The sequence below is a fragment of the Bufo bufo genome, chromosome 6, assembly GCF_905171765.1.
Source record: "Bufo bufo chromosome 6, aBufBuf1.1, whole genome shotgun sequence".
Classification (NCBI taxonomy): Eukaryota; Metazoa; Chordata; class Amphibia; order Anura; family Bufonidae; genus Bufo; species Bufo bufo.
In genome coordinates, this window is record NC_053394.1 from 369,432,404 (window position 1) to 369,443,327 (window position 10,924).

Below are 10,924 nucleotides of genomic sequence, written 5' to 3' on the forward strand. Positions count from 1 at the left end.
TTCCGGTCAGATGAGGTTTAAGAAAAGACAGTTGCGAGAATCCCTACTTTGTCCTGGTGGTTAATGACTGGAGCTTTATCTCAATTAAAACATAGGCGTTCAGATGTATCTCACTTCCTCCAAGGAAGTTTGATGGCCTGGCGTCTCGTTGGTAGCATGGCCGAGCGGTCTAAGGCGCTGGATTTAGGCTCCAGTCTCTTCGGAGGCGTGGGTTCGAATCCCACTGCTGCCAGTTTTTGAAGTTTGGCAGATCTTGAAATGTTAATGACAGATAATCCCACGTCTTTTCAGATCAACGTTCTTGTGACCTGCATAGGTAGCCCTGATAACACAATCCTGAAGACGTATAAAATTGCAGGAAGGTGTGTTCTAGGTCAGGGATGATGCCCAATCTGTGGCCCTCCAGCTGTTGCAAAATGACAACTTCCATCGTTCCTGGACAGCCTACAGCTGTCTGAGAATGCTGGGAGTTGTAGCTTTTTAACAGCTGGAGGGCCGCAGATTAGACATTCCTGTTCTAGGTGATACTTCCTGAAGCTTTGGTCACAGAATAAGCCCTCTTCCTCTTAATGCGGTAGCTGTGTTGGCATTTGACGCACGTCAGGGTGAATGGTTTCCAAGTCTGAAAAAGATGCGTAATAATGCTTTGTTAAGCAGTAGCAAGGTGGCGCTGTTGAAATGACTGGACTTTGGTTCCTTTCAGACTGGAGGAAGGTATTTGTAGTTCTCTGCCGCCGAAGTTAAACATTCATTTCAACTGCGGAATAGATTGTGCTTCTTTTCAAATAGGGTCCTCTACATGGTTGAATTGTGGTAGCATGGCCGAGCGGTCTAAGGCGCTGGATTAAGGCTCCATTCTCTTCGGGGGCGTGGGTTCGAATCCCACTGCTGCCATCCTTGTGTTCTTTTGAATATCTTCTCGGAGGTAGTTTACGGGTTTTGCTTATCCACCGCTAAAAAAAAACTAAATTAAGGGAACGCTTAAATCACACATGGGATCTCCATGAATAAAAGCTTCAAGTTGAAAGTCTTTACTGGTATAAATTGTGTAATTGGTTGAGAACAAAGTCACGTACTGATGGTCAGTGGAAAGCAAACTCATCAACCCATGGAAGGCTGGGTTCCAAATCACCCCAAAAATCAAAGTAAAAAAATTCAAATCACAGGCGGTTCCAAATTGCGTGAATTTCATCACAGCAACTCATAATGTGACTCAGTAGTGTCTATGGGCCCTAAGTGTCTGTATGCACTCCCAACAATGTCTGAGCATGCTCCTGATGAGACGGCTGATGTTGTCCTGGGGGATCTCCTCCCAGACCTGGATTAAGGTATGAGTTGACTCCTGGAAGTTCTGTGGCGCTACTTTGGCTGCGTTGAGACAGAATGTTCCAGAGCGTCTCAACTGGATTCAGGGAAACGTGAGGGCCCGTCGCTGTTATCAATGCCTTCACCATCCAGGAACTGCCTACACACTTTGGCCCCATGCGGCTGGGCATTGTCCTGCAGCAGCTGGCACACAGGACCCGCTGCACCAATGTAAGGTCTGACAGTGGCTCTGAGGATTTCATCCCGGTACCTAACAGCAGTCAGGGAGAGAGTAATTGTCTGTGGCCACCACCAGCAAAAAAACATTCCCTTTTCGGAACTTGTCTTGCTGTTGCCTCTCCAGTGCGCACCTGTTGTCACTTTCATTTGCACTAAAGCAGGTGAAATGGATCCCTAATGGCTTATGCTTCCTAACTGGACAGATTGATATTCCTGAAGTTTAAGTGACTTGGGGGTTATATCGTGATGCTTAAGTGTTCCCTTGTAGCAGTGTAATTTAAGGAGCATGCTCTTGAAATCTTTCCTGCCATCACATGAATATGTGTGTCGTTTTTTCGGTCAGATGAGGTTTAAGAAAAGACAGTTGCGAGAATCCCTACTTTGTCCTGGTGGTTAATGACTGGAGCTTTATCTCAATTAAAACATAGGCGTTCAGATGTATCTCACTTCCTCCAAGGAAGTTTGGTGGCCTGGCGTCTCGTTGGTAGCATGGCCGAGCGGTCTAAGGCGCTGGATTTAGGCTCCAGTCTCTTCGGAGGCGTGGGTTCGAATCCCACTGCTGCCAGTTTTTGAAGTTTGGCAGATCTTGAAATGTTAATGACAGATAATCCCACGTCTTTTCAGATCAACGTTCTTGTGAAACGCATAGGTAGCCCTGATGACACTCTCCTGAAGACGTATAAAATTGCAGGAAGGTGTGTTCTAGGTCAGGGATGATGCCCAATCTGTGGCCCTCCAGCTGTTGCAAAATGACAACTTCCATCGTTCCTGGACAGCCTACAGCTGTCTGAGAATGCTGGGAGTTGTAGCTTTTTAACAGCTGGAGGGCCGCAGATTAGACATTCCTGTTCTAGGTGATACTTCCTGAAGCTTTGGTCACAGAATAAGCCCTCTTCCTCTTAATGCGGTAGCTGTGTTGGCATTTGACGCACGTCAGGGTGAATGGTTTCCAAGTCTGAAAAAGATGCGTAATAATGCTTTGTTAAGCAGTAGCAAGGTGGCGCTGTTGAAATGACTGGACTTTGGTTCCTTTCAGACTGGAGGAAGGTATTTGTAGTTCTCTGCCGCCGAAGTTAAACATTCATTTCAACTGCGGAATAGATTGTGCTTCTTTTCAAATGGGGTCCTCGACATGGTTGAATTGTGGTAGCATGGCCGAGCGGTCTAAGGCGCTGGATTAAGGCTCCAGTCTCTTCGGGGGCGTGGGTTCGAATCCCACTGCTGCCATCCTTGTGTTCTTTTGAATATCTTCTCGGAGGTAGTTTACGGGTTTTGCTTATCCACCGCTAAAAAAAAACTAAATTAAGGGAACGCTTAAATCACACATGGGATCTCCATGAATAAAAGCTTCAAGTTGAAAGTCTTTACTGGTATAAATTGTGTAATTGGTTGAGAACAAAGTCACGTACTGATGGTCAGTGGAAAGCAAACTCATCAACCCATGGAAGGCTGGGTTCCAAATCACCCCAAAAATCAAAGTAAAAAAATTCAAATCACAGGCGGTTCCAAATTGCGTGAATTTCATCACAGCAACTCATAATGTGACTCAGTAGTGTCTATGGGCCCTAAGTGTCTGTATGCACTCCCAACAATGTCTGAGCATGCTCAGATGAGACGGCTGATGTTGTCCTGGGGGATCTCCTCCCAGACCTGGATTAAGGTATGAGTTGACTCCTGGAAGTTCTGTGGCGCTACTTTGGCTGCGTTGAGACAGAATGTTCCAGAGCGTCTCAACTGGATTCAGGGAAACGTGAGGGCCCGTCGCTGTTATCAATGCCTTCACCATCCAGGAACTGCCTACACACTTTGGCCCCATGCGGCTGGGCATTGTCCTGCAGCAGCTGGCACCCAGGACCCGCTGCACCAACGTAAGGTCTGACAGTGGCTCTGAGGATTTCATCCCGGTACCTAACAGCAGTCAGGGAGAGAGTAATTGTCTGTGGCCACCACCAGCAAAAAAACATTCCCTTTTCGGAACTTGTCTTGCTGTTGCCTCTCCAGTGCGCACCTGTTGTCACTTTCATTTGCACTAAAGCAGGTGAAATGGATCCCTAATGGCTTATGCTTCCTAACTGGACAGATTGATATTCCTGAAGTTTAAGTGACTTGGGGGTTATACCGTGATGCTTAAGTGTTCCCTTGTAGCAGTGTAATTTAAGGAGCATGCTCTTGAAATCTTTCCTGCCATCACATGAATATGTGTGTCGTTTTCCGGTCAGATGAGGTTTAAGAAAAGACAGTTGCGAGAATCCCTACTTTGTCCTGGTGGTTAATGACTGGAGCTTTATCTCAATTAAAACATAGGCGTTCAGATGTATTTCACTTCCTCCAAGGAAGTTTGATGGCCTGGCGTCTCGTTGGTAGCATGGCCGAGCGGTCTAAGGCGCTGGATTTAGGCTCCAGTCTCTTCGGAGGCGTGGGTTCGAATCCCACTGCTGCCAGTTTTTGAAGTTTGGCAGATCTTGAAATGTTAATGACAGATAATCCCACGTCTTTTCAGATCAACGTTCTTGTGAAACGCATAGGTAGCCCTGATGACACTCTCCTGAAGACGTATAAAATTGCAGGAAGGTGTGTTCTAGGTCAGGGATGATGCCCAATCTGTGGCCCTCCAGCTGTTGCAAAATGACAACTTCCATCGTTCCTGGACAGCCTACAGCTGTCTGAGAATGCTGGGAGTTGTAGCTTTTTAACAGCTGGAGGGCCGCAGATTAGACATTCCTGTTCTAGGTGATACTTCCTGAAGCTTTGGTCACAGAATAAGCCCTCTTCCTCTTAATGCGGTAGCTGTGTTGGCATTTGACGCACGTCAGGGTGAATGGTTTCCAAGTCTGAAAAAGATGCGTAATAATGCTTTGTTAAGCAGTAGCAAGGTGGCGCTGTTGAAATGCCTGGACTTTGGTTCCTTTCAGACTGGAGGAAGGTATTTGTAGTTCTCTGCCGCCGAAGTTAAACATTCATTTCAACTGCGGAATAGATTGTGCTTCTTTTCAAATGGGGTCCTTGACATGGTTGAATTGTGGTAGCATGGCCGAGCGGTCTAAGGTGCTGGATTAAGGCTCCAGTCTCTTCGGGGGCGTGGGTTCGAATCCCACTGCTGCCATCCTTGTGTTCTTTTGAATATCTTCTCGGAGGTAGTTTACGGGTTTTGATTATCCACCGCTAAAAAAAAACTAAATTAAGGGAACGCTTAAATCACACATGGGATCTCCATGAATAAAAGCTTCAAGTTGAAAGTCTTTACTGGTATAAATTGTGTAATTGGTTGAGAACAAAGTCACGTACTGATGGTCAGTGGAAAGCAAACTCATCAACCCATGGAAGGCTGGGTTCCAAATCACCCCAAAAATCAAAGTAAAAAAATTCAAATCACAGGCGGTTCCAAATTGCGTGAATTTCATCACAGCAACTCATAATGTGACTCAGTAGTGTCTATGGGCCCTAAGTGTCTGTATGCACTCCCAACAATGTCTGAGCATGCTCCTGATGAGACGGCTGATGTTGTCCTGGGGGATCTCCTCCCAGACCTGGATTAAGGTATGAGTTGACTCCTGGAAGTTCTGTGGCGCTACTTTGGCTGCGTTGAGACAGAATGTTCCAGAGCGTCTCAACTGGATTCAGGGAAACGTGAGGGCCCGTCGCTGTTATCAATGCCTTCACCATCCAGGAACTGCCTACACACTTTGGCCCCATGCGGCTGGGCATTGTCCTGCAGCAGCTGGCACCCAGGACCCGCTGCACCAACGTAAGGTCTGACAGTGGCTCTGAGGATTTCATCCCGGTACCTAACAGCAGTCAGGGAGAGAGTAATTGTCTGTGGCCACCACCAGCAAAAAAACATTCCCTTTTCGGAACTTGTCTTGCTGTTGCCTCTCCAGTGCGCACCTGTTGTCACTTTCATTTGCACTAAAGCAGGTGAAATGGATCCCTAATGGCTTATGCTTCCTAACTGGACAGATTGATATTCCTGAAGTTTAAGTGACTTGGGGGTTATACCGTGATGCTTAAGTGTTCCCTTAACTTTTTTTGTAGCAGTGTAATTTAAGGAGCATGCTCTTGAAATCTTTCCTGCCATCACATGAATATGTGTGTCGTTTTCCGGTCAGATGAGGTTTAAGAAAAGACAGTTGCGAGAATCCCTACTTTGTCCTGGTGGTTAATGACTGGAGCTTTATCTCAATTAAAACATAGGCGTTCAGATGTATCTCACTTCCTCCAAGGAAGTTTGATGGCCTGGCGTCTCGTTGGTAGCATGGCCGAGCGGTCTAAGGCGCTGGATTTAGGCTCCAGTCTCTTCGGAGGCGTGGGTTCGAATCCCACTGCTGCCAGTTTTTGAAGTTTGGCAGATCTTGAAATGTTAATGACAGATAATCCCACGTCTTTTCAGATCAACGTTCTTGTGAAACGCATAGGTAGCCCTGATGACACTCTCCTGAAGACGTATAAAATTGCAGGAAGGTGTGTTCTAGGTCAGGGATGATGCCCAATCTGTGGCCCTCCAGCTGTTGCAAAATGACAACTTCCATCGTTCCTGGACAGCCTACAGCTGTCTGAGAATGCTGGGAGTTGTAGCTTTTTAACAGCTGGAGGGCCGCAGATTAGACATTCCTGTTCTAGGTGATACTTCCTGAAGCTTTGGTCACAGAATAAGCCCTCTTCCTCTTAATGCGGTAGCTGTGTTGGCATTTGACGCACGTCAGGGTGAATGGTTTCCAAGTCTGAAAAAGATGCGTAATAATGCTTTGTTAAGCAGTAGCAAGGTGGCGCTGTTGAAATGACTGGACTTTGGTTCCTTTCAGACTGGAGGAAGGTATTTGTAGTTCTCTGCCGCCGAAGTTAAACATTCATTTCAACTGCGGAATAGATTGTGCTTCTTTTCAAATGGGGTCCTCGACATGGTTGAATTGTGGTAGCATGGCCGAGCGGTCTAAGGCGCTGGATTAAGGCTCCAGTCTCTTCGGGGGCGTGGGTTCGAATCCCACTGCTGCCATCCTTGTGTTCTTTTGAATATCTTCTCGGAGGTAGTTTACGGGTTTTGCTTATCCACCGCTAAAAAAAAACTAAATTAAGGGAACGCTTAAATCACACATGGGATCTCCATGAATAAAAGCTTCAAGTTGAAAGTCTTTACTGGTATAAATTGTGTAATTGGTTGAGAACAAAGTCACGTACTGATGGTCAGTGGAAAGCAAACTCATCAACCCATGGAAGGCTGGGTTCCAAATCACCTCAAAAATCAAAGTAAAAAAATTCAAATCACAGGCGGTTCCAAATTGCGTGAATTTCATCACAGCAACTCATAATGTGACTCAGTAGTGTCTATGGGCCCTAAGTGTCTGTATGCACTCCCAACAATGTCTGAGCATGCTCCTGATGAGACGGCTGATGTTGTCCTGGGGGATCTCCTCCCAGACCTGGATTAAGGTATGAGTTGACTCCTGGAAGTTCTGTGGCGCTACTTTGGCTGTGTTGAGACAGAATGTTCCAGAGCGTCTCAACTGGATTCAGGGAAACGTGAGGGCCCGTCGCTGTTATCAATGCCCTCACCATCCAGGAACTGCCTACACACTTTGGCCCCATGCGGCTGGGCATTGTCCTGCAGCAGCTGGCACCCAGGACCCGCTGCACCAACGTAAGGTCTGACAGTGGCTCTGAGGATTTCATCCCGGTACCTAACAGCAGTCAGGGAGAGAGTAATTGTCTGTGGCCACCACCAGCAAAAAAACATTCCCTTTTCGGAACTTGTCTTGCTGTTGCCTCTCCAGTGCGCACCTGTTGTCACTTTCATTTGCACTAAAGCAGGTGAAATGGATCCCTAATGGCTTATGCTTCCTAACTGGACAGATTGATATTCCTGAAGTTTAAGTGACTTGGGGGTTATACCGTGATGCTTAAGTGTTCCCTTGTAGCAGTGTAATTTAAGGAGCATGCTCTTGAAATCTTTCCTGCCATCACATGAATATGTGTGTCGTTTTCCGGTCAGATGAGGTTTAAGAAAAGACAGTTGCGAGAATCCCTACTTTGTCCTGGTGGTTAATGACTGGAGCTTTATCTCAATTAAAACATAGGCGTTCAGATGTATTTCACTTCCTCCAAGGAAGTTTGATGGCCTGGCGTCTCGTTGGTAGCATGGCCGAGCGGTCTAAGGCGCTGGATTTAGGCTCCAGTCTCTTCGGAGGCGTGGGTTCGAATCCCACTGCTGCCAGTTTTTGAAGTTTGGCAGATCTTGAAATGTTAATGACAGATAATCCCACGTCTTTTCAGATCAACGTTCTTGTGAAACGCATAGGTAGCCCTGATGACACTCTCCTGAAGACGTATAAAATTGCAGGAAGGTGTGTTCTAGGTCAGGGATGATGCCCAATCTGTGGCCCTCCAGCTGTTGCAAAATGACAACTTCCATCGTTCCTGGACAGCCTACAGCTGTCTGAGAATGCTGGGAGTTGTAGCTTTTTAACAGCTGGAGGGCCGCAGATTAGACATTCCTGTTCTAGGTGATACTTCCTGAAGCTTTGGTCACAGAATAAGCCCTCTTCCTCTTAATGCGGTAGCTGTGTTGGCATTTGACGCACGTCAGGGTGAATGGTTTCCAAGTCTGAAAAAGATGCGTAATAATGCTTTGTTAAGCAGTAGCAAGGTGGCGCTGTTGAAATGCCTGGACTTTGGTTCCTTTCAGACTGGAGGAAGGTATTTGTAGTTCTCTGCCGCCGAAGTTAAACATTCATTTCAACTGCGGAATAGATTGTGCTTCTTTTCAAATGGGGTCCTCGACATGGTTAAATTGTGGTAGCATGGCCGAGCGGTCTAAGGCGCTGGATTAAGGCTCCAGTCTCTTCGGGGGCGTGGGTTCGAATCCCACTGCTGCCATCCTTGTGTTCTTTTGAATATCTTCTCGGAGGTAGTTTACGGGTTTTGCTTATCCACCGCTAAAAAAAAACTAAATTAAGGGAACGCTTAAATCACACATGGGATCTCCATGAATAAAAGCTTCAAGTTGAAAGTCTTTACTGGTATAAATTGTGTAATTGGTTGAGAACAAAGTCACGTACTGATGGTCAGTGGAAAGCAAACTCATCAACCCATGGAAGGCTGGGTTCCAAATCACCCCAAAAATCAAAGTAAAAAAATTCAAATCACAGGCGGTTCCAAATTGCGTGAATTTCATCACAGCAACTCATAATGTGACTCAGTAGTGTCTATGGGCCCTAAGTGTCTGTATGCACTCCCAACAATGTCTGAGCATGCTCCTGATGAGACGGCTGATGTTGTCCTGGGGGATCTCCTCCCAGACCTGGATTAAGGTATGAGTTGACTCCTGGAAGTTCTGTGGCGCTACTTTGGCTGCGTTGAGACAGAATGTTCCAGAGCGTCTCAACTGGTTAAATTGTGGTAGCATGGCCGAGCGGTCTAAGGCGCTGGATTAAGGCTCCAGTCTCTTCGGGGGCGTGGGTTCGAATCCCACTGCTGCCATCCTTGTGTTCTTTTGAATATCTTCTCGGAGGTAGTTTACGGGTTTTGCTTATCCACCGCAGCAACTCATAATGTGACTCAGTAGTGTCTATGGGCCCTAAGTGTCTGTATGCACTCCCAACAATGTCTGAGCATGCTCCTGATGAGACGGCTGATGTTGTCCTGGGGGATCTCCTCCCAGACCTGGATTAAGGTATGAGTTGACTCCTGGAAGTTCTGTGGCGCTACTTTGGCTGCGTTGAGACAGAATGTTCCAGAGCGTCTCAACTGGATTCAGGGAAACGTGAGGGCCCGTCGCTGTTATCAATGCCTTCACCATCCAGGAACTGCCTACACACTTTGGCCCCATGCGGCTGGGCATTGTCCTGCAGCAGCTGGCACCCAGGACCCGCTGCACCAACGTAAGGTCTGACAGTGGCTCTGAGGATTTCATCCCGGTACCTAACATCAGTCAGGGAGAGAGTAATTGTCTGTGGCCACCACCAGCAAAAAAACATTCCCTTTTCGGAACTTGTCTTGCTGTTGCCTCTCCAGTGCGCACCTGTTGTCACTTTCATTTGCACTAAAGCAGGTGAAATGGATCCCTAATGGCTTATGCTTCCTAACTGGACAGATTGATATTCCTGAAGTTTAAGTGACTTGGGGGTTATACCGTGATGCTTAAGTGTTCCCTTAACTTTTTTTGTAGCAGTGTAATTTAAGGAGCATGCTCTTGAAATCTTTCCTGCCATCACATGAATATGTGTGTCGTTTTCCGGTCAGATGAGGTTTAAGAAAAGACAGTTGCGAGAATCCCTACTTTGTCCTGGTGCTTAATGACTGGAGCTTTATCTCAATTAAAACATAGGCGTTCAGATGTATTTCACTTCCTCCAAGGAAGTTTGATGGCCTGGCGTCTCGTTGGTAGCATGGCCGAGCGGTCTAAGGCGCTGGATTTAGGCTCCAGTCTCTTCGGAGGCGTGGGTTCGAATCCCACTGCTGCCAGTTTTTGAAGTTTGGCAGATCTTGAAATGTTAATGACAGATAATCCCACGTCTTTTCAGATCAACGTTCTTGTGAAACGCATAGGTAGCCCTGATGACACTCTCCTGAAGACGTATAAAATTGCAGGAAGGTGTGTTCTAGGTCAGGGATGATGCCCAATCTGTGGCCCTCCAGTTGTTGCAAAATGACAACTTCCATCGTTCCTGGACAGCCTACAGCTGTCTGAGAATGCTGGGAGTTGTAGCTTTTTAACAGCTGGAGGGCCGCAGATTAGACATTCCTGTTCTAGGTGATACTTCCTGAAGCTTTGGTCACAGAATAAGCCCTCTTCCTCTTAATGCGGTAGCTGTGTTGGCATTTGACGCACGTCAGGGTGAATGGTTTCCAAGTCTGAAAAAGATGCGTAATAATGCTTTGTTAAGCAGTAGCAAGGTGGCGCTGTTGAAATGACTGGACTTTGGTTCCTTTCAGACTGGAGGAAGGTATTTGTAGTTCTCTGCCGCCGAAGTTAAACATTCATTTCAACTGCGGAATAGATTGTGCTTCTTTTCAAATGGGGTCCTCGACATGGTTAATTGTGGTAGCATGGCCGAGCGGTCTAAGGCGCTGGATTAAGGCTCCAGTCTCTTCGGGGGCGTGGGTTCGAATCCCACTGCTGCCATCCTTGTGTTCTTTTGAATATCTTCTCGGAGGTAGTTTACGGGTTTTGCTTATCCACCGCTAAAAAAAAACTAAATTAAGGGAACGCTTAAATCACACATGGGATCTCCATGAATAAAAGCTTCAAGTTGAAAGTCTTTACTGGTATAAATTGTGTAATTGGTTGAGAACAAAGTCACGTACTGATGGTCAGTGGAAAGCAAACTCATCAACCCATGGAAGGCTGGGTTCCAAATCACCCCAAAAATCAAAGTAAAAAAATTCA

General features: G+C 46.6%; 13 non-coding genes across 13 annotated transcripts; all 13 read left to right on the top strand.

Moving 5' to 3' along the window:
• Nucleotides 1-150: 150 nt before the first annotated feature.
• TRNAL-UAG lies at nucleotides 151-232 on the top strand. The gene has a single exon. It is a non-coding gene; the product is annotated as a tRNA-Leu (tRNA).
• A 580-nt stretch (nucleotides 233-812) lies between these two features.
• Nucleotides 813-894, top strand: TRNAL-AAG. Its single transcript has one exon. It is a non-coding gene; the product is annotated as a tRNA-Leu (tRNA).
• A 1,134-nt stretch (nucleotides 895-2,028) lies between these two features.
• TRNAL-UAG lies at nucleotides 2,029-2,110 on the top strand. The gene has a single exon. It is a non-coding gene; the product is annotated as a tRNA-Leu (tRNA).
• A 580-nt stretch (nucleotides 2,111-2,690) lies between these two features.
• TRNAL-AAG lies at nucleotides 2,691-2,772 on the top strand. Its single transcript has one exon. It is a non-coding gene; the product is annotated as a tRNA-Leu (tRNA).
• Nucleotides 2,773-3,904: 1,132 nt separating this feature from the next.
• On the top strand, nucleotides 3,905-3,986 carry TRNAL-UAG. The gene has a single exon. It is a non-coding gene; the product is annotated as a tRNA-Leu (tRNA).
• Nucleotides 3,987-4,566: 580 nt separating this feature from the next.
• On the top strand, nucleotides 4,567-4,648 carry TRNAL-AAG. Its single transcript has one exon. It is a non-coding gene; the product is annotated as a tRNA-Leu (tRNA).
• Nucleotides 4,649-5,791: 1,143 nt separating this feature from the next.
• On the top strand, nucleotides 5,792-5,873 carry TRNAL-UAG. Its single transcript has one exon. It is a non-coding gene; the product is annotated as a tRNA-Leu (tRNA).
• Nucleotides 5,874-6,453: 580 nt separating this feature from the next.
• On the top strand, nucleotides 6,454-6,535 carry TRNAL-AAG. The gene has a single exon. It is a non-coding gene; the product is annotated as a tRNA-Leu (tRNA).
• A 1,133-nt stretch (nucleotides 6,536-7,668) lies between these two features.
• TRNAL-UAG lies at nucleotides 7,669-7,750 on the top strand. The gene has a single exon. It is a non-coding gene; the product is annotated as a tRNA-Leu (tRNA).
• Nucleotides 7,751-8,330: 580 nt separating this feature from the next.
• On the top strand, nucleotides 8,331-8,412 carry TRNAL-AAG. The gene has a single exon. It is a non-coding gene; the product is annotated as a tRNA-Leu (tRNA).
• Nucleotides 8,413-8,933: 521 nt separating this feature from the next.
• TRNAL-AAG lies at nucleotides 8,934-9,015 on the top strand. The gene has a single exon. It is a non-coding gene; the product is annotated as a tRNA-Leu (tRNA).
• A 902-nt stretch (nucleotides 9,016-9,917) lies between these two features.
• TRNAL-UAG lies at nucleotides 9,918-9,999 on the top strand. Its single transcript has one exon. It is a non-coding gene; the product is annotated as a tRNA-Leu (tRNA).
• Nucleotides 10,000-10,578: 579 nt separating this feature from the next.
• Nucleotides 10,579-10,660, top strand: TRNAL-AAG. Its single transcript has one exon. It is a non-coding gene; the product is annotated as a tRNA-Leu (tRNA).
• The last annotated feature ends 264 nt before the right edge of the window (nucleotides 10,661-10,924 follow it).